General features: G+C 35.9%; 1 protein-coding gene across 3 annotated transcripts in view; it reads left to right on the top strand.

Moving 5' to 3' along the window:
- Positions 1 to 19722, top strand: part of CSRNP3 (cysteine and serine rich nuclear protein 3) — a 198359-nt gene that overhangs the window by 124272 nt on the left and 54365 nt on the right. The window lies entirely within an intron of this gene.

Below are 19722 nucleotides of genomic sequence, written 5' to 3'. Positions count from 1 at the left end.
GTAGTGCCAAATAACAGTTTGGGGGCAGGGAAAAAGAAGGTAGCATGTCTAAGGGGGGAGATGGTGCATTAGGTTATGGTAACAATATACAATTAATTCTTCTTCATGATATTCATGAAGATTTTCTGGCAATGTGTGGAATGCTGGTGAGATAGTATTAAGAAAAGCAGAACACAAATTTTACCTATACCATCAGGAGAAGTCCTCTAGTGTAAGGGCAAAGAATGCTAAGCTGCCCTAAAACCTGAAACTGACTTGACTTGTTGAAGTATTAGAATGATGATAAATTTTCATATTTATTGCTTTTTATTTCTGTTACTATTATATGTATTCCATAACAAGTGAGTTTTAAATTTAAAATAACTTTAGTTCAGACTGTGAGCTAAATCAGGCAATACTTCAGCTAACTAGTAAAGACTTTTGCGGTATGACCAACAGAAATTATTTTTCCCACTGAAAAAAATAGACATATTTTATGATGTCCAAAAAGTTTTTGAAATGTCTTCACTCATTATTTATTGTCAATGGTAGTTGGTAGTGATTAGTTTCCTAAATTGCTGGTTTAATTTTGTATTAAATGAAACCTGACTGAGATTTTTCATGATTTTTAAAGACAATTAAAATGCTTGATTTACCAGAAAGTGCTGTTTTCATTTAATAGCCAGCTTAGCTCACCATATGTATATTATGAAGAGAAAAAAAAAACAAAGAATCAAAAGATTAAAATTCTACCTAAATATTTCCTGAATAAAAGATCTGAGCATGTTAACCAGCATGAGAGGAGTAAAAGGAGTTTCTGTTTCTAGAAATGTATTTGCATTATTTGCTAGTGCAACAAGTGATGCACAAATTTTTAGAAAATGTTTATTTCTTTTTCCATCAAGGTCCTCACCTGCAGTGGTCTTATCTGCATGTGAATCGATGGACATGGACTTTTGGAAATGTTATTATTGATGAATCCTCTTTCTTTAATATATTTTGTACCTTCAGAAATAAAAGAAATAAATAAAAATGATTATCTTAGAATAAAGAAGGATTTTTATGGCTATTTCAATCTTATTCATCATGAACTCATCTTTCAAATTTAAAATATCCTGTATACTTAGTACTTTATAAGCACTAACATATTGTGTAACATAACATTTTGTTATCTTTACAAATACAGGAACTGATAAAATTGCTTGGAACATGTCAGTAAGCTATGGTAGTAGAAAATTCCATGCTGTTCTAAGGTTTTTCTAAAGATACTCATTTTGCACCACAGCGCATTATGATAATGAAAGCTTCAAAATACAAATCAGTAAAGGCTTATACCTTTTTCCGTGGACTTCTGAGGTTTGCTAGGCAAATAAGCATACCTGAGAGAGACCAATCAAGGTCGTATCTTATACTTCCCTTGAGACAGAAGCAGCTGGATTCTGTACTGCTACAGAACACTTTGCTTCATCAAATCCCTGTGGCTCTGTAGCCAATCAGCCTGTGCTTGAGCGCTGTCAAAAGGAGAGCTACAGAAAACCTCAGGGAGGACTGATTGTTTTGTCCTCTCAAGGTTCTTGGCACTTCACATGAATAAAAGGAACACATTATTTTTCCTGAAACAGGGTGCTTCTACAAATAAATGTATAGTGTTTAGGAAGTTAAAATATCAAGAAGGAAAAGGGTAGGTATTCTAAATGCACATAAAGGCAGGTCTTTTGAAGGGGTAAGATTTTCTAATTTCTGGCTGGCATAGCTCAGTGGATTGAGCGCAGGCTGCAAACCAAAATGTTGCAGGTTTGATTCCCAGTCAGGCCACATACATGGGTTGCAGGCCACAGCCCCTAGCAACCGCACATTGATATTTCTCTCTCTTTCTTTCTCCCTCCCTTCCCTCTCTAAAAATAAATAAATAAAATCTTTAAAAAAAGACTTTCTAATTTAAAATGCTTTCATATTCTTGAATTCATCTGATATCAAAAAATTGTTGTGTATTAGGAGCCATTATTTTACCCATTTTATAAAAGTAGAAATTAACAGTCAGATGTATCTGTTACAGGCTCAGTGCTAGGTGCTTTCAGACAGGTCAAACTGATAAGCTACAAGTAGCAAGTACAGCTTGGAGATAACAGTGACAGATCATGTCTACCCAGCATTGTGGTATTAACTTGAGAATTTACTATAGCAAACACAGATGTAGTGATCTACCCCTGAATCAGTTTTCAGTATATGGAGGAATGTTCAGGCAAAAATCGATCACAGTTTTGTAAGGGAAAGTTTTTAACTTTCAGAAGGTAGAAAACCACATGACCCTCAAAAACTCCTTTCTACTCTGTGAAAATATGATTCTAAGAACAAGGCCCAAATAGCATTTTAAGTTAGAGTCATGTCCAAGGAGGAGTAAATAAGCAAGGTCAGCACACCTCTGAAAATCTACTCTTACATTAAGAAATTCCCAGACTCTGCAGCCCCTTGGAAAAGAACCAATTAGCCAGGCCTTGTCAGATCAGAAGGAAGCAGTTGGATATCTACTATATTTTGTTTTGTATACTATGTCATGTTATCTAAACACTAGACACGGACCAGTTGAATCATTAGATGTTAAGTCACTCCATCGCCTACCTCATGCACAGCACATTTCCTTGTCTTCTCATCATCATGAACCCTGCCTTCGTATTTGTCCTTCTCTGCATGTCCTTACCTCCTACCTTTAAGCAGGTCACTCAAAATGAATTTGGAAGGAATGAGTGTAAGCTGATCAAAGACAGGAACTTTGTATGCTTAGCATCTAGTAAGCACTTAATATTTGTATAATAGATGAATGAATGGACACTTATTAAGCATTTAATACGTGACATTCACTGTACTAGTACTAGGAGCTAGAAATGTAAAAGTAAATGAGACACGATCATTTCCTGTAGAAACTCACAGCCTAATAGCACGTTAGCACTTCTCCAACACTTACTGTATTCTTTTTCTTTTAACTTTATTTTTATTGTTGACACAGATCCCCATTTTTCCCCTTTGCCCATTCATCCACCTCTTCCCTCTGGCCATCAACAAACTGTTGTCCATGTTCATGGTTATGCATCTATATTTTTTAGCTAATCCCTCTTCCTTCTTTCATCTAATCCCCTACTTCCCTTCCCTCTGACAGCTGTCAGTCTGTTCCCTGTATCCATGTTTCTGTTTCTGTTTTGCTTGTTAGTTTATTTTGTTCATTAGATCCCATATGTAAGTGAGGTCATATGGTATTTGTCTTTCTCTGACTGGCTTATTTCACATAGCATAATGTTCTCTGGGTCCATCCATGCTGTCACAAAAGGTAAGATTTTTTTCCCTTTTTATGGCTGTGTAGTATTCCATTCTGTAAATATATCCGTTTTTTTTATCCACTCATCTACTGATAGGTGTTTGGACTGTTTCCAGATCTTGGCTATTGTAAATAACACTGCTATGAACATAGGGGTACATATATGGTTTCAAATAGGTATTTTGGGGATTGTTAGGATATAGTCCCAGAAGTGAAATCTCTGAGTCAAAAGGCAGTTTCTTTTTTCTTTTTTTTTTTTTTTTTGAGGAAATTCCATACTGTTTTCCATAGTAGCTGCACCAGTCTGCATTCCCACCAACAGTGCACAAGTGTTCTCTTTTTCTTTACAACTTCACCAGCCATTGTTTGTTAACTTATTGATGGTAGCCATTCTGACAGGTGTGAAGTGATATCTCACTGTGGTTTTAATTTGCATTTCTCTGAAGATTAGTGACGTTGAGCATGTTTGCATATCTGTTGGCCAACTGTATGTCCCTTTTGGGGAAGTGTGTATTCAGGTACTCTGCTCATTCTTTAATAGGATTGTTTGTCTTTCGGGTGCTGAGTTGTGCAAGTTCTTTACATATTTTGGAAATTAACCTTTTACAGATGTATCATTGGCAAATATGTTCTCTCATACATATTTTGTTGATGGTTTCTTTCACTGTGCAGAAGCTTTTTAGTCTGATGTCATCCCATTTATTTTTTTCTTTGTTTTGTACTCTGTTTTACACGTTATTTGCTTACACACCTTATCTTTTCTGGAGATTTATGGAGCCTAAGCTTGTGTTCTTCTCAGTACTTAGATGGTCTGGTTCAATTACTATTAAATACTTGATAAATAACATTTAGCTATGTAAAGGATGTCCTTTTTTGGTACAACTAAACCATATAAATGAAAAAAAATACATATATTTTGGGACTTCATAATGGCATGAACATTAGTGGAAATAAATACCAATTTACAAGCTAACATTAATTTATGATTGTGATATATCAAGATTCTGATTTATTGGTTGTTGTATTCAAATACATTGTATTTCTAATACATTGCATGTAATGTTGAACTGCATTTTAGACAAGATCAGGTGTATTCAGGATAGTATGGCTGCAGACCAAACTGTATCTTAAATAGGGTCCAATTATAATATTCCTAACACATTCCTTTCAGGTTTCATTTGCTTATATGTGGCTTTCCCAAGCAGAAACACCACTGTTTAATTGGGTACTGTGCAACTCTTCATGCAGGAGCAACATAACACACTTCAGGGAATCCAGGTTGCTTTCACCTTCAGCATCCTCTGAATCAGCTAGGAAAACAGGCATCACCAAGTCAGATCACTAATATTATACAGGCTCTGTAAAGAAGCTATCCAACCACGTAATATGAAAAATAGAGACATTTATGGAAGAAGATACAAGATGCAAGAAAGGTTGTACATAGGACAGTGACACCTCAGTCCCCTTCAAAGTAGGCACCTTGGAACTCTCAGTTCTTCCAGTCACCATCAAATGCCCCATCATATTTTTCTGAATCTCATAGACAGTCTGAAATCTCTTCCCTTTCAAAGGTCATTTTAGTTTTGGGAAAAGCCAGAAGTTGCTGGGTACCAAATCTAGGCTATAGGGGGACTAAGTCACCTACATGATTTGATGTTTTCAACATAAAGCTCTCCACGAGATGTAATGCATGAACGGGCGTGTTGTCATGATGAAGCTGCCAATCATCAGTTGCCCACATCTGAGTCTTCAGAATCATGTGAATAGTTTCCACAGAGGAACATTCAAGCTTAATGCAAAATTTCATGCAGATTTGTTGCTCTATTATCTCAGTCATTTTCAATGTGACGGCCACACAGTACACATACTCACTCAGTGGCATCTGCCTCCCTCCACTGACTAGTACAGTGACGTCATCATTATTCATGCATGCACATTCCAGTACACTCTCGAAGCTGCCAGGTTACACTGACATCATGCACCTTCTCATTATATTAACAATGGCTGGACTTTTTCCAGACAGCCCTCATTTAAGTACAGTTCATTTAGTTGTCATTTGGTCTGGTTTAAACTCAGGATCAAGATCTCATATTTAGCCTTTATAAAAAAGCTAAACTTGTTAGATTTATCTCTATTTCAGCCTGCAAACTGTTTTAAGTTCTTTTTGTCTTATGTATTTGCTCTTTCTCCCACAGTCATACATTATAGATGTGTCTTGAGTCTGTCCACTTCTTCCCATTTGTTTTGTACCACCCAAGTACATAAAACTTTCATCTCTCCTGCTCTGCTGTAGGAGCCTTCCAGCTGCTTTCTCTGCTTTTTGTCTCTGGAGTCTCGGGTTCTTCTCTATGCAAAAGTGTAGTGGATCAGTTCATTTTCCTATTTAAATGTGGGGATTGGTACTCCAGGTATAAAGTGTATAAGAATGGGTGGGGGGTGCTTCAACTGTACTTTCTCACTTTTATTTATATTTTAAAAGGAGCAATCAGAAGTAAATATGGCAGAATATTAATATCCATTAATTATAGGTGGTAAATGCATGTTTTATCTGGAGGCTAAAAATACTTTATGATTTTTAACAAGCTGCACATACCTTTCACTTGGGATAAAATCTATGTGTCATGCCACTATCCGTATCCAATTATTTTCTTTTCTTTCAGAGTGCATTCCACAGTCTGCAATTCTTTTATAGTATATTTGCCTGCTTTTCTGTATCTGTCTCGTTTACCAGTGTATTTCTAATAAAGAAAAGCAGAAGAGGCCTGTAGCACGTTAGAAACTCCCAGGCTAATTTTGGTCATTAAGTAGAACAAAATTTAATATATTCATTCAGAGCCTTCATCATGTCCACAGTGATAGACAAGTGAAATTGCCAGATATTTTCTGTAAATCCTTTTACACAAATTCATTTCCTAGGTTCTAAAATGTAGGGAACCATGTCTTTCCTGGTATTAGGCTCCAGGCTGCACAATGACATTGAGAAAAATCAAGACCGGAAATTCTTTCTGTGCCTCTGAAATACAATATACAGCCCATGACCTTTTTTTCCTCCATTCGTGTTAAAATAGAATATTATTTCTTTAGTTGATTATCAGCGAAGTGGTTGCTTGTGTTTAGGAGCCATTGTGAAAGAAAAATATTTAGGTTTGCTATGATTTTTCTTTCCCGAGCACATCAGCTGATTATCTGTGAATAGGACTTTACTGCGAATTCCTTCAAATTGTAACAACTGAAAAAGCCAAAATTGGGAAGCCAGAGGATCCCCAATCTAGTTTTGGTTCTTAGTAGGTCTGACCATGGTTAAATCATTTAACTTGGTTCGTCATTTGGAAAATGTGAGATTAGATATTAGAATTTGCATAAGATTCAGGTAATCCTTCTTTTCTCCAAATGTGATATGCCTTTGATAGTCCTCCTACTTTGCTTGAGTTATTTATAGCACTATATTTGAGGATATCTTTGTGTGAACTTAATGCTTATGTACCATTAATGTACCTATATATAAGGTCCAGTAGAATGCTCCATTTTGGTGCTTTTAGCTTGTAGATTTAACAACAACAAAAAGAAAATTTTGTGAATTATTTTAATTAATTTTGTTTTGAGATGTCTTGATTAAACAGATAATGCACTCAAAATATAGTATATTAGAACTATAAAAAATTATAGTTTAATAATGTAAGACAACCCTGACTGATCTGTCTTGGATGGGCGTCATCCCACAAAGCGAAAGGTCTCAGGTTTGATTCCCGGTCAGGGCACTAACCTAGGTTGTGGGTTTGGTCCCTCAGTCAGGGCACATACAGTAGGTGACCAATCAGTGTTTCTCTCCTGAGCTGATATTTCTCTACCTCTCCTTCTTTCTCCCTTCTCCTCTCTCTAAAACAAACAAATAAATAAAAGCAGGACTGAGTAAAAATAAATGATGATGGTTGGAGTAAGGAGTTGTGTATGTTGGTACATTGATAGTGAGATATTGGAAAAATAATTAGAATATTCATTTACTTAATGACTTTAAAAAATTATCTTCAAAGCTGTCTTTAGCTAAAAATTCTGTAGCTAAAATGTGTAAGTGAGCACTCTGAAATATCTCATCACTATAAAGGAATATTCTAACTCAAAATTTCAAAGGAAAGTCATAAAGGAATGAAGAATTAGAAGAAATGATTTATCTGAAACGTTTCTAAAATGCATAGTCAGTCAATATCATGAAATGTTATTTATAAAACTAAATGTCTACATTAGTCTCATTTATGTGCTAATTCTATTTTAATATTGGTGAGGTTAACCCTACTTGTCAACAGAATATTCAGGCATTTAGGCAGCATATTTTAAGAGGCTTTTCTGTCCTAAAATATTGTTCCAACTACATGACTGAAATTCCCACCATTCCTTTGAGGTGACTCTTAAAAATCCACATATACATCCTATCTAGTTCTCTCTAGTAGTTAAAAATGTAATGTCTGGATTCAAAATGCCTAATTTCCCAAATTCTCATCAAAGATTGTCAACTCAGAGGCAAGTAGTATAACATCTCTGACATTTGGTTTCCTCAGCTGTAAATATAGATTGAAAAATAGTAGCTATGTTATAAGTTTGATGTTGGCTTAAAAGTGTGAATGCAGGCAAAATGTTTTGCATTTTACTTGATATTTAGTAAATGCCCCAAAAATGTTAGCTATGATGATGATGATGATGATGATGATGATGCTGATGATGTTGATGATGTTCTCAATGATGGGCAATGCAAACTTTGTTAGAAAGTTATTCTGGAAAGCTACCTATACAGAGAACAGGTCTGTTTTTGGTAGACTGGGAGAGAAGTCTGGCAGAGATCTAGGTTAAGGGTGCAAATCCAAATATCTTCAGATCCAGGCAAGTCATCACTGTGAGAAAGCTACCAGGTGTGTGACAAGAGGGCAGGGTGGATCCAGAGTGTACCTTCCCCAGGGCTTCTATTCACTAGTAGCAGTGATAACAATAAACCTATCTAATGCAGGGAATTCTTCTATATTCAGTCTATATTCAGTTTACCAAATACCTCTTTTCTACTCCTGGTCTAGGTAATGGAACATTACTCAGGGGACATTCTGAGATTCAGTCACAGTAATTATGGAAGTAAAATGTCCAGCATATACTCTGCATTTTGGCAGGAATGATTCCTAAAATATCATAAGGGCTCAGAATAATAATTGCAACAGTAATAACTGTCATTTATTGATTTTTTCATTAAACATTCAATGCTAGTTACTGCGCTTAACATTTTACGCATGATCTTACGTACTTAGCACAGCCTAGGAACCATCTGGTGCTGATTTCAAGTAGCCGCCCAGCATCACAAAGCTAATAAGTAGTGGGGCTAGTTTTGGATCTTTATGTCAGTCTGACTCTGGATCCTGTATTTTTATAATATTATTTTTTTCTCATAATTATTGTAGAAAACAGCATTATTAGCCTTTCTCATTCTAACATCAATTTTCACACTTCTGAAAACATCTCTTAACAGTTTGTATCCAATTCAGAAAATATAAAATGTGCTAACTAATAAAATAACACATAGATTCCATTTTAAATGAGAGAAGCTTGATGAACATTAAAGGCTCAGGTTCAAAGAATAAGCTGTATTTGCTTACTAACTCTTTCATGCATACAGCTTTTCATATTGGAGTCATAAACCTTTATATCCAAATGATATGGTTAATAGTCAGAACTTTGTCCTGTTAGATTTTTTCTAAAGCTGAACCACTTAGTGTTTTTCTGAGTGGTATTTTCTCGTTAGAGTGAAAGCACTAGGAAAAAGAGATGCTGACATTGTTATGACTGAAGAAGTAAGACAAGGGTGTGGGGTGCCTCTCAGCGAGGCCTCCCTCCCTGCAGTAAGAGCTTCAGAGCTGGGGAGAAGAGCTGTCTTGGCAGCTGCCTCCCCTTTGATTGACCACATCAGGCTTTAAAAATATCCATAGACTCATTAGCATCAGCCATTTGCAGAGAAGCTCTCTTGTAGACCATTTTAATGGAAACATGTGAGAGCTTTTATGAGGGCACTCCAAGATGAAATTTATGGGAAATAGTCACAGGAAGTGTTTGATGTCTTTTGGACTTATTCTCCTGAACTCTAGGCATTATCAGAACATCAATAAAGCGTGACTTGTATGTAAATACCAAGACAGAGAAATAAATGTTGGCACAGGTATTTCTGGAAATTTTTCCATAGCATTAATCAAGGACAATTTACTAGAAGAAACAGTAACTTAAAGCTCAAATGTCTAAGAGAGGGAAGGAAGGAGGGGGGAAGAGAAGATAATGCAGTTGATTGAACTGAAATTGTATACTTATGTGCTCAAATATAGGTTTAGGAAAGGGAAAGGGATAGCAAGCAGGGAGGAAGCATTGCAGGGTGGAGGCCTACTTGACTCAGGCACACTGCGCAGAGAGGAATTGAGTGCTAAATAAAACTATGCGTTATAGAACCAATTACTACTGTTGCAGTTAGCATCTCTTAAACTTTCCAGTTAAGAGATGGAGTCTATTATAACCTCATAAAAAAGGTAGATTTCTTTTCAAATGGTAAAAGAGGTGTGAGATTTTTAAAAATGTGTACCACTACTCTGGACATGTATTAACACGCAATTCTGACAGCAATCCTAGGAAATGGGTATTACTTTTAATCCTAATTTTCCAGATGATGAAACTGACTATTCCAGGGCCCTCTAAGTGGCAGAACCAAGTTCAAACTCAAGTCAGCCTCACTCCAGTGTCCAGTGTTTGAACTCTTAACCATACATCTTTCTTTTCTCTCTCTCTCAATCTCTCTCTCTCCTGTTGTTCAAGTACAGTTGTCTCCATTTTCCCCTCACCACATCCCCCTCCCCAGCCACCCCTACCTGCCACCCTCAATCCTACCCCTCTTTGTCTTTGTCCATGTGTCCTTTACACATGTTCCTTGACAGCCCTTCCCCCATAACCATATACCTTTCTATGGAAGCCTCCAAGGACCTGATCAATGAAACTTTCTTTTCCTTCCCTGATATGTAGTTTTAAATCTAGGCTTGATTTTTTAAAAATTTTTATTACTATTTTTTGATCCTCACACTAGGATATGTTTATTGATTTTAGAGAGAGAAACACAAAGAGAGAAAGAGACACAGAGAAACATAGATATCAGAAAGAAACATTGATCAGTTGCCTCCTGTATACACCCCAACCTGCAGTAGAATCTGCAATGTAGGTATGTGCCCTGATGGGGAATCAAAACCACAACCTTTTTTTGGTGTACAGGGACAATGCTCCAACCAACTGAGCCACCTGGCCAGGGCTAAGCTTGATTTTAATACTTGCAGAAATCTATATGTGTGTGATTTCATTTTCTAAGTATAAATCAAATCGTCAAATGATTTAATTAAAGTCTTCATTGTAGAGCTTTTATTTTTATTGCCTAAAAAGTAAAAACATTTATATTTGCTCTTGCTTTTAACTTTTTATTTTATGTTTTTAAAGATGTTATTTAGGGAAGGGAGGAAAAAAGAGAGGGAGGGAAACACTGATGTGTGAGAGATACATCTATCAGTTGCCTCTGGCATGCCCCCAACTAGGGACCTGGCCTACAATCCAGGCATGTGCCCTTACTGGGAATTGAACCAGTGAACTCTTGGTTCATGGGTGGAACTGAGGCTGCAAACCAAACCCACTCAACCATCTGAGCCACAATAGCCAGGGCTTAACTCTTTATTTAAAAAAAAATAAAGATTACCTGTATATTTGCTAGGTGATATTTATAAAACTGCAAGATGCTTCCTAAAATATTAGGTGCTTTTTTCTGTACATAAAAAATTTTAAAAACATTTTATAGTTATTCTTGGTAATTGATTAGTTCTCCAGTTTCAAAACTGTTTTTTTTATAGAGCATCAAAATCAATTACCTTAGAATTCCTGAATAATAAAACTATGCATGTGTAAAAGAGATTTTATAGTACTATATAACCTGTATTCACTTTTCCAAATGTTTAAGGACATGTGAGTGAAAATATTAGTTATAAACATGAAAACAGTGAAATCCTCTTAGAAATGTTGTTTAATACATTTCAAATAGCTCTTTTGTTTTATCTGTGTATTTATAGCATGGAGTGAAGAAAGCAATAGGAAAAATGTGAATAATACAAATTAAACTTAAAATTATGTTATTTCTGTAGATTTTACACTGTGTATCGCACTAAAAAAAAGCTGAATACATATTCTTCTAGTAGTCAAACTATCATCCTGCTTAGCAAAGAGATCATTCAGAAATCATTGATGAACAAATGAAGTTTCTATGTGTGTTTGATGTTTCATTTTCCTCTCATTCATTTACTTAAGTAGAAATGTAAACCAGGCCCCTATCTGAACCACACTCATTCTCATCGGCACTCAGAAGGTAGTGATGGATGCAAAAATTAGGCAAAAATCAATTAACAGCTGTTCCTTTGAAAATCAATTGATTAAATGGAATTACAATAAAGAGTATATTTTAACATTATTGATGTATCATGGGCTATGTATTCTTTATACAAATAAAATTTATAATAAATGTATGCATTTTTGTGGGGAGTCAGTTGTTAAACATTTCCCAGAATACTATTGGGTTAAGTTTACAATTATTTTAAAATCCATCATTTTTTGTGTGTCTTTTAATTTTTTTTGCACTTTATTCTTTTATAAAATGTTAGTGTTAACTGATAAAATGATATTTTGTATATTTTCATAAACATTATCTCATTACATATTCTGAAAACCGTAAAAGTTTGGGGAAAAATTACATTATAATGAAATTTTAAAAGAATTTGGGTTCTAATTTGTAAATATTTTCATTTAAGTATTTTTTAACAGTCCTGCTTTTTTTACATTTCTCAACTATTTTTCAGCCTTCTTTTGTTGTATGCTTTTTGTTTGCTTTATGGTCAGTTAGCTCAGGTAGCTAGAATCTGGGTATGAACATCAGGCTCCATCCCAGACTGACTACTGATCAGCATCTTTCTCCTCCATTGACAGAAGCTAGCCCTAATCCCAAACAGATAGCCACAATATCACATTCTTTGATATTACAAAAACTGGCTAGAGGGCAAATAAGTAAATGAAAACATATATCAGTAGCAGAAAAGCACAGTTCAGAGTGTGTGGTGCTCAGTGATCTTTGTACACAGCTCATAGTCACTTATGTTATACCAACAAATATATCCCATCTGTGATTTTTCAACATAGTGGTGGCAGGTCTTTTTGCTGTGTTGTCTTCAAGCAGTTGCTTGAGAAAAGCTATGAGTATTGTTTGTACCTCTTGGAAAACAAGGTGTATTATCTCATTAATGTGGCTGTCAACAATATTTAATACCCAAATAGGAATGTCAATTAACTGGAGTTGAATTCACAAAGTTAGGCACCCTTGCTGTTGAGGAAGAATAGCAGAAGAAAGACAATATGAACCAAGAACTAAACAAATTGACATTTAAACAGATTACACTATTTCATGTAATTGTGTAGCCACCATGAGGATATCCTTGCTACCCCTTTGCATCTTCCTCCTGCCTAGTGCCCACACAGACGAATTGTGTATGTTGAAAGATTAGGGGGTACTAGAAATAATAGCCTTCACAAGGATGGGAAATACTCTGAGTTCAATTATGAAGGATTTATTCAGAGAACCAAATTCTGAGTTGGGCTTAAAGAATGATTTGGTGATGCATCAGAGTAGCAATTTTCAGTTGGTGTTTTGCAACACACTGGTGTGCCCCAAGAATTTTTAAAACATGCAATACCTAACTGTTTAGTCAGGTACACTGACTTCTTTTCCCTTAGATTGTCAAATAAAAAATTGACAACAACCAACACAGCAATAGCTGTCTGGTGTGAATGAATCAAAATTACACATGTTTTCTTTTTATGAGATTGGCAAATTATGTCTTTTTGGTGTGCTGCAGAGTTTTAGTAATTAGTTTATGTGTGCCATGAGATGAAGAAGGTTGAAAATGGCTGCATTACAGGTTGGAAAAAGAAGTACATAGCAGGTTTATGCTGCATTATCCTTACAAACGTTGTTGTTTATGTGGTGTGAGTTTGGGAGGCTGTTCAAAAATGCAGTAACATGTTAGGAACACATTCCTTTTCTCTTAGACCCATCCTTTTCATTCCTTCTTTTGGGATGATTAATATTAGGGCTTTAAGTCATAAAACTACCAGTCACACCCAAGATAGCATGAGTGACTTTCTCTAACTGAAGCTGCATAGTGCCATAGTAGTGTTCTGCATTATCTGAATTACAGAAGAACTGTTACAATAAAATCAAGAAAAAAAGCAAAAAAAAAAAAAAAGAGAGAGAGAGAGAGAGAGAATTAAAGCCAATCTCTTCCATTTTACAATTTTACCTAAAATTGTTCCAAGAAAGATACAGACTAGATGAGGGACTTATTGTGGGAAAATCCTCTCTTCTGTGTCCCACTTTTTCATTTATTGAGTTCTGAAATTAAAAACCACGAGGTACTTTTTCCTTCTTACCTAAACTCCTTTTGAGTCAAATTCACACAATCCAAAGAGCACAACTATGAAATCACATTGAACCACAGAATATTTCATTACATTAGTAGTGAGCCTGGGCAGTGCACAATGCTTCCTTGGTGAGTTAGGTTGTTGGGGACCACATGTGATTTCTGCCCCCATATTCTGCTTCATGGCTGCTGGAAAAATTGAGAAGATGGCAGAAATAACAAGAGAGAACAATCTTTTTGAATCAATTATGAAGTTCTACACACATAGTGTAAAGCATTATAAAAAAGAGAAGGGTTGGAGGCTCAGAAATCCTTGTCTTGTGTCCTAGAGTTTATTCACTGGCAAATGTCCTGGTATAGGTAATTTTGACCTGGGTTATTTTTCAACTTGCTCAATCTGATAAAGACACTGAATTTCTTATACAATCACCTAAGTCAGAAGGACTTAGAAATTCCACAGCTAAAAGGTTTAAAGAATTCTTTCAAACTTATTATGAAGTCATTTATTAAATTATTAATTAGGCTATGCTTATTATGCTGGTTGTCAGGAATAAACTCTTAATAAGAGTAAGGCTTGGAAATCAAAGAAAAATTCTCAGATGAAGGTATATATATAGCCCATCCAGAAAGAATCCAGCCATGTCATATGAAAAATAAAGACACTTATTAAAGAAAATACAAGAAATGTTGTACATAGGACCATGATACTTCAGTCCACTTCAAAGTAGACACCTTGAGGCCCCACACAGTTCTTCAAGTGTCTCTTCCCCTGTTCAAAACACTGCAAAATCCTTTGTTGGCATCACCATCAGCTGTACCATCATGATTTTCCTGAATCTCTTTGATAGTCTGAAATGTCTTCTCTTTCAAAGGTGATTTTAGTTTTGGGAGAAGGTAGAAGTCACAGGACACCAAATGTGGGCTGTAGAGGGGTTAAGTCACCTGAGTGATTTGATATTTCAACATTCTCAGGCATTCTGCTTGTTGCAGGCTTTCCAAAATATGAATCACTTTTAACAGATTCTCGACTATCATTGAGGCATTTGTGCCATGCTTTTATTTTTCACTGCACTCATTGAATCGTCCCTGGAAGCCTTCGGAATCATCCCAGTAGTTTCCACAGAGGAATGTTCAAGCTCAACGCAAAATTTGATGCAGATTTGTTGCTCAACTCACTCAGTCTTTTTGAATGTGAAGGCCACCATGCTTCTTCAACAGTGTCTACTGCCACCATTGACTAGTATAGGGAAGTCGTCATTGTTCACTCATGCACATTCCAGTTCACTCTCCTTGGCTGCCAGGTTACATTGATGTTGCACAAACCATTCTTGTTATATTAACAATGGCTAGGCACACCCAAAAATACAACCGTTTTTTTTTTCCTCTTGCTTTTCGGGATTTTATATATCATATAAGCAAAAAATAATAAATTGCAAAATTTTTAAAAAGTAGTATTAAAGGCAGCTTTGCAGTTAATAATTACTCATTACACAGCTTTCTATAAATGTTACAGGATAAAAGTACATAAGCACTTTAAAATTTTACAGTTTTTCTTTTTGATCAATTTGATCCTGCCAGAGCTTATGCCTATATAAGCCTTCCAAAAATTATCTAAATTACCTGATCATCCACTGTTGAAAAATAGGAAAAAAGAGTGAAATACAGTATAGCGACTTTTTAATTTTTTATTTTTGGAAATATATGCAGATGCTGTTGTAATTACAATTCCAAAGCAGCTTTTTCCATGTATCACCCAGTTAAAATATCATATAGGGGACGGTAAAAACAATATCAAAAGGGAACCTCAGTCTTAACAATGAAACCCATTGCTCTACATACTAAAATATGATTTATTCAGAAATAAGAATATGCCCAATGGGGTTGACAAGGTAGACCATTCAGTACTTATTATTATCTCATATATGTCTATCACTTCCAAATAGATTACTTTGTCCAAATCAAAATTACATAAATGTTTATTTTGTTTAACAATTTTTCAGCAGGTAAATAAAGCAGGAAAGATCTTATTTATATATTACCATAGAATTCATGAAATATTGCAAGCACATCCCATAATTTTCCACTGAATTCTGTAATGTAAGCCTGTGGGTACAATAGTATTGGTGTGCTGTAAATGCAGTGACTGACATCTCACACTTGGCATTTCTAAGGTGCCTCCTCATTCAAAGGATACTCACAAATTTTTATGGAAGGAATTTATCTGAAGAATATTACATTATAATTACTTTTCTACAGCCAAAATGTCAATGTTGTCTATGGATTAAATGGCCTCAAGCTTTGTTTATCATCCCCCATTTTCATCCTTTCATATATATGTATGCGTGTGATATATGTGATATGTATATATACATGAATTAATCATTATATATGTGTGTGTGTATATATGATTACACAATGATTAATGATTAATCTTCTAATGATTAATACTTTAGCTGACCTTTTTCTAGTCTGGTTTTCTTCAAATTTACACTGTAGGAGTGATATGACTACTGTATAGTAACCACACTCTCTTACCTTATTTTCTCCATTGTAAAAGTATGTAAGAGTATGGTCACATTATGATACATCTTAAGCAGGAAATCAGAAACCAAACTAAATGAGTATCAGTTCTTGGTAAGCAGTCTTGGATCACTGTCGTCCTGGGTGCTGTGCGGAGTCTGTCCGACCACAGCTGCTCTTGGCAGCTTTTACAGCAGGCGTACTACCAAAATATTATTATTTGTGTTCTGCCTGCCTCCTTCAGTCTTTTTATTGAAACACCATTTATGCCAACTCTGGCTTTCTTTTCTGGCATTTCTTCTCACTTTCCTCCCAGCAGGCACAATTTTCCTCAAGTATTCCTCCATTTGCTACACTAAGAATGAAAGACACAAGGAAGCAAAAGATAGCCTGGTCCTCAAGGAACTCCTAGTTTTACTGATGAGAAAGGAAGATGCAAACAATTTTTAATAGAGCATAAAATGAGTCAGTAGAAATAAGAAAAAATGTGTGAGGCATCACAGAGGCAGGATATTATTGTTTAAAGGAGTCTGGACCAAAAAGGTTTTATGGATGATGGGAAGTTTGAGCTGTTTTATTTTTATTTAATTACAAATAATATTTCTTTATGAAAGAGAATTTAAGACAAGGATCTTTTGCCCTGGCTCATGTGGCTCAGTGGGTTGGGTGTCATCCAGTGAACTGAAAGGTCACTGGTTCAGTTCCAGGTCAGGGCACATGCCTGGGTTGTGGGCCAGGTCCCTGGTTGGGGGTGGGCAACAGGCAACCAATGGATGTTTCTCTCACATATCAATGGTTTTCTCCCTCTCTTTCTCCCTTCCTTCCCCTCTCTCTAAAAATAAGTAAAATCTTTTAAAATATTAATGTTTCTTATAGCCTCACCACATTTTAGTCTTTGTACCTGTGTGCACGTGTGCATGTGTGTTGCTTTGGCCTCCTTTAGTCTTTGCTCTTGCTGTTGTGACTTCCCACTTGCTATTTCTATGTGTGCCATTAACTGTTTCTACAGAGGAGAATGTTTATTTTGCTCTTCAGAGCCTTTAGCTTTACTACTTAGAGAATTTTCTTCAAATCATTTATCACATTCCCCTACTCTTACAAATCTTGAAAGGCAAACAGAACTACTCTCTGCTGGTCTTCCTCTTCTATTTTAAAATGTCTCCTAATATCCATCTTACTACAATTCTACTGTATTTTCCACGTTAAAAAATAACTTCTGGAGTTACTGTGACAGTCAGAAAAGAGAGTGTGTCTCAAATTGAATGCAAAAAAGTTTTTCTTTGCAAATAAATATATATATATATATTTAAATTCTAACTGCCCACTCACATTCTTTTATACCTGTACTTTCCACCATGTCATCTCCCAGATAAGCCTTCCTCACTCTCATTTGGCTTTATAGATCTCTCCATTGGTTAGTTCTGGGTCCCTACATTTTTGTAAGAATCAAAATATGTACTTTTTAAAAATAATATATATTAAAAAATTTAAAAGATAATATATATTAAAAGGAAACATTTATATAACCTTTTTTTGGTATCTATATATTAGTTTGATAACAAAATAATGTAGCTTTAGCTACATTAAAGAATAGAGTTTATTCTTAAGCTTATTATGTAATTTAAACAAAGTAGAAGTTTATTTCTCTCTAAATATAAGGGTCTAATCCACTGCTGAGCTGGTGGATCCCTGGTTTGGGGAGCTCGGCTAATTCTATCCTCTTGGTCTGCCATACTGAACACACGATTTCTATCCTGTGCATAAGGTTGGCTCTTTGGTATCCTGTCACCATGTTCACATGCCTGCCAGTGGGTAGGGGCAAGAAAGCACCAGGGAAAAGATACTTTTAAAAACAAGACCCATGAGTTGCACATATTGTTTTTACTCAGATCTGTTGGGAGAATCTAGTCAATTCATGACCTCAGTGAACTGCCAGGGAGGCTGGGTGACTAGCTAAAAATGACATCAAGATGTTGGAGGCAGAACCTGCAGCCTCTATGCTAGTCTAACTTGCATGTCTCACTTTCTTCTCCCCCGGCCCAGACCTCCTGTCTTTAAATTCTTTTGCACTTCTTGTTTCTGAAGAGTCTCCATCCCTGAGCCTTTTGATATGAACAGGCCTCTGTATTACATTGCATTTATTGGTTCTTTGATGTCCTTATTCAGCAGTCTTCAGCCATCAGATGCTATCTTTCAATGGTGTGTAGTCACTGGTGGCCTCCTTCCCTCCCTCCTAAATTCCCACTTGGGGGACCTGCATTCCCTCTCTAGGTGGCTGTTATCTAAACTTTTTGTCTCCTGCCATTACATTTTTTAAACTCTTACCTTCCCTTTTAGAGAAACCCCAAGTAACGTGGCTCTTGCTTGTCTCCTCTCCACAAAAGCCGTTGCCTTCTTACCTTACCTTCTCTTGTCCTGGAGCACAGGAAATATTGCTACCCTCCTTTGGAGCTTCCTCTTGCCACCCCTTAAGCCCTACAAACAGTAAGGAAAGGGTCCCAGCTACCCTACACTGCTACTGCAGCTGGCTTACCTTGTGTCTTCTTTCATCATGTGCCCTAAAGATGATCCGGGAAAACCATTCTGAAATTTTGTAGGGAAAGAAGGAAAATAGTCCTTATTTTACATAATTCTGGCTTTTTAATAGAGGAATTTTATTACATGTTTTTATTTAAGCTTTTCTATGTACATTTGGAAGCCAAAGAGTAAAATAGCCTTAATCAAAACACAGATCCAGCTTTTGGACTGTGAACATGTGCCACCCCCCCTCCCCCTGCTGGTTCGCGGGACCTCCTGAGGGAGTGAACAAAGGCCTCAGTGCCTGCTCTGTGGAGTCAGCATGGAAGACTTCCAGCAGGCCAGTTCGTTCTTCCTGAAATGCTCTCCAAAGCCAGTCTTTCTTTTTTAACTTTGATGTAAGCTCCTGGTTTCCTCATTTTTAGAGTTAAATTACTACAAATGTTCTGTGAGTTCATCCGTTTTCTTTCTTGTGTTTTTTTCATTGAGATGAAATTCACATAAAATAAAGTCAATGTTTTTAAATTGTTTATTCAACATACAATATATTTTTTAAATTTAACCTTGATTTTCTTCATTTTATCCTGAAAGATCAAGATACATGTTTTGTTACTATTTTTTAATAAATGTCTGTATTTAGGATATAAAACATGATGTTTAATTGTTTGATACACATAAACATAGTGAAATGATTACTACAGCCAGGCTAAAGAATGTGTCCGTCTCTTCACATATCACCGGGTACGTGTGTGTATGCATGTGTGTGTGAGACAGAGAGAGAGAGAACACCTGGAATCAACTCTCAGTAAATTTCTCATCTGCAATACAGTATTATTGACTAAAGCCATCATGCTGTACATTACCTTTCTAGACTTATTCACCCTATAT

The sequence above is a fragment of the Phyllostomus discolor genome, chromosome 4 (assembly GCF_004126475.2).
Source record: "Phyllostomus discolor isolate MPI-MPIP mPhyDis1 chromosome 4, mPhyDis1.pri.v3, whole genome shotgun sequence".
Classification (NCBI taxonomy): domain Eukaryota; kingdom Metazoa; phylum Chordata; class Mammalia; order Chiroptera; family Phyllostomidae; genus Phyllostomus; species Phyllostomus discolor.
The sequence above is the reverse complement of the archived record's forward strand: the minus strand, read 5'-3'. Positions and strand labels throughout refer to the sequence as shown.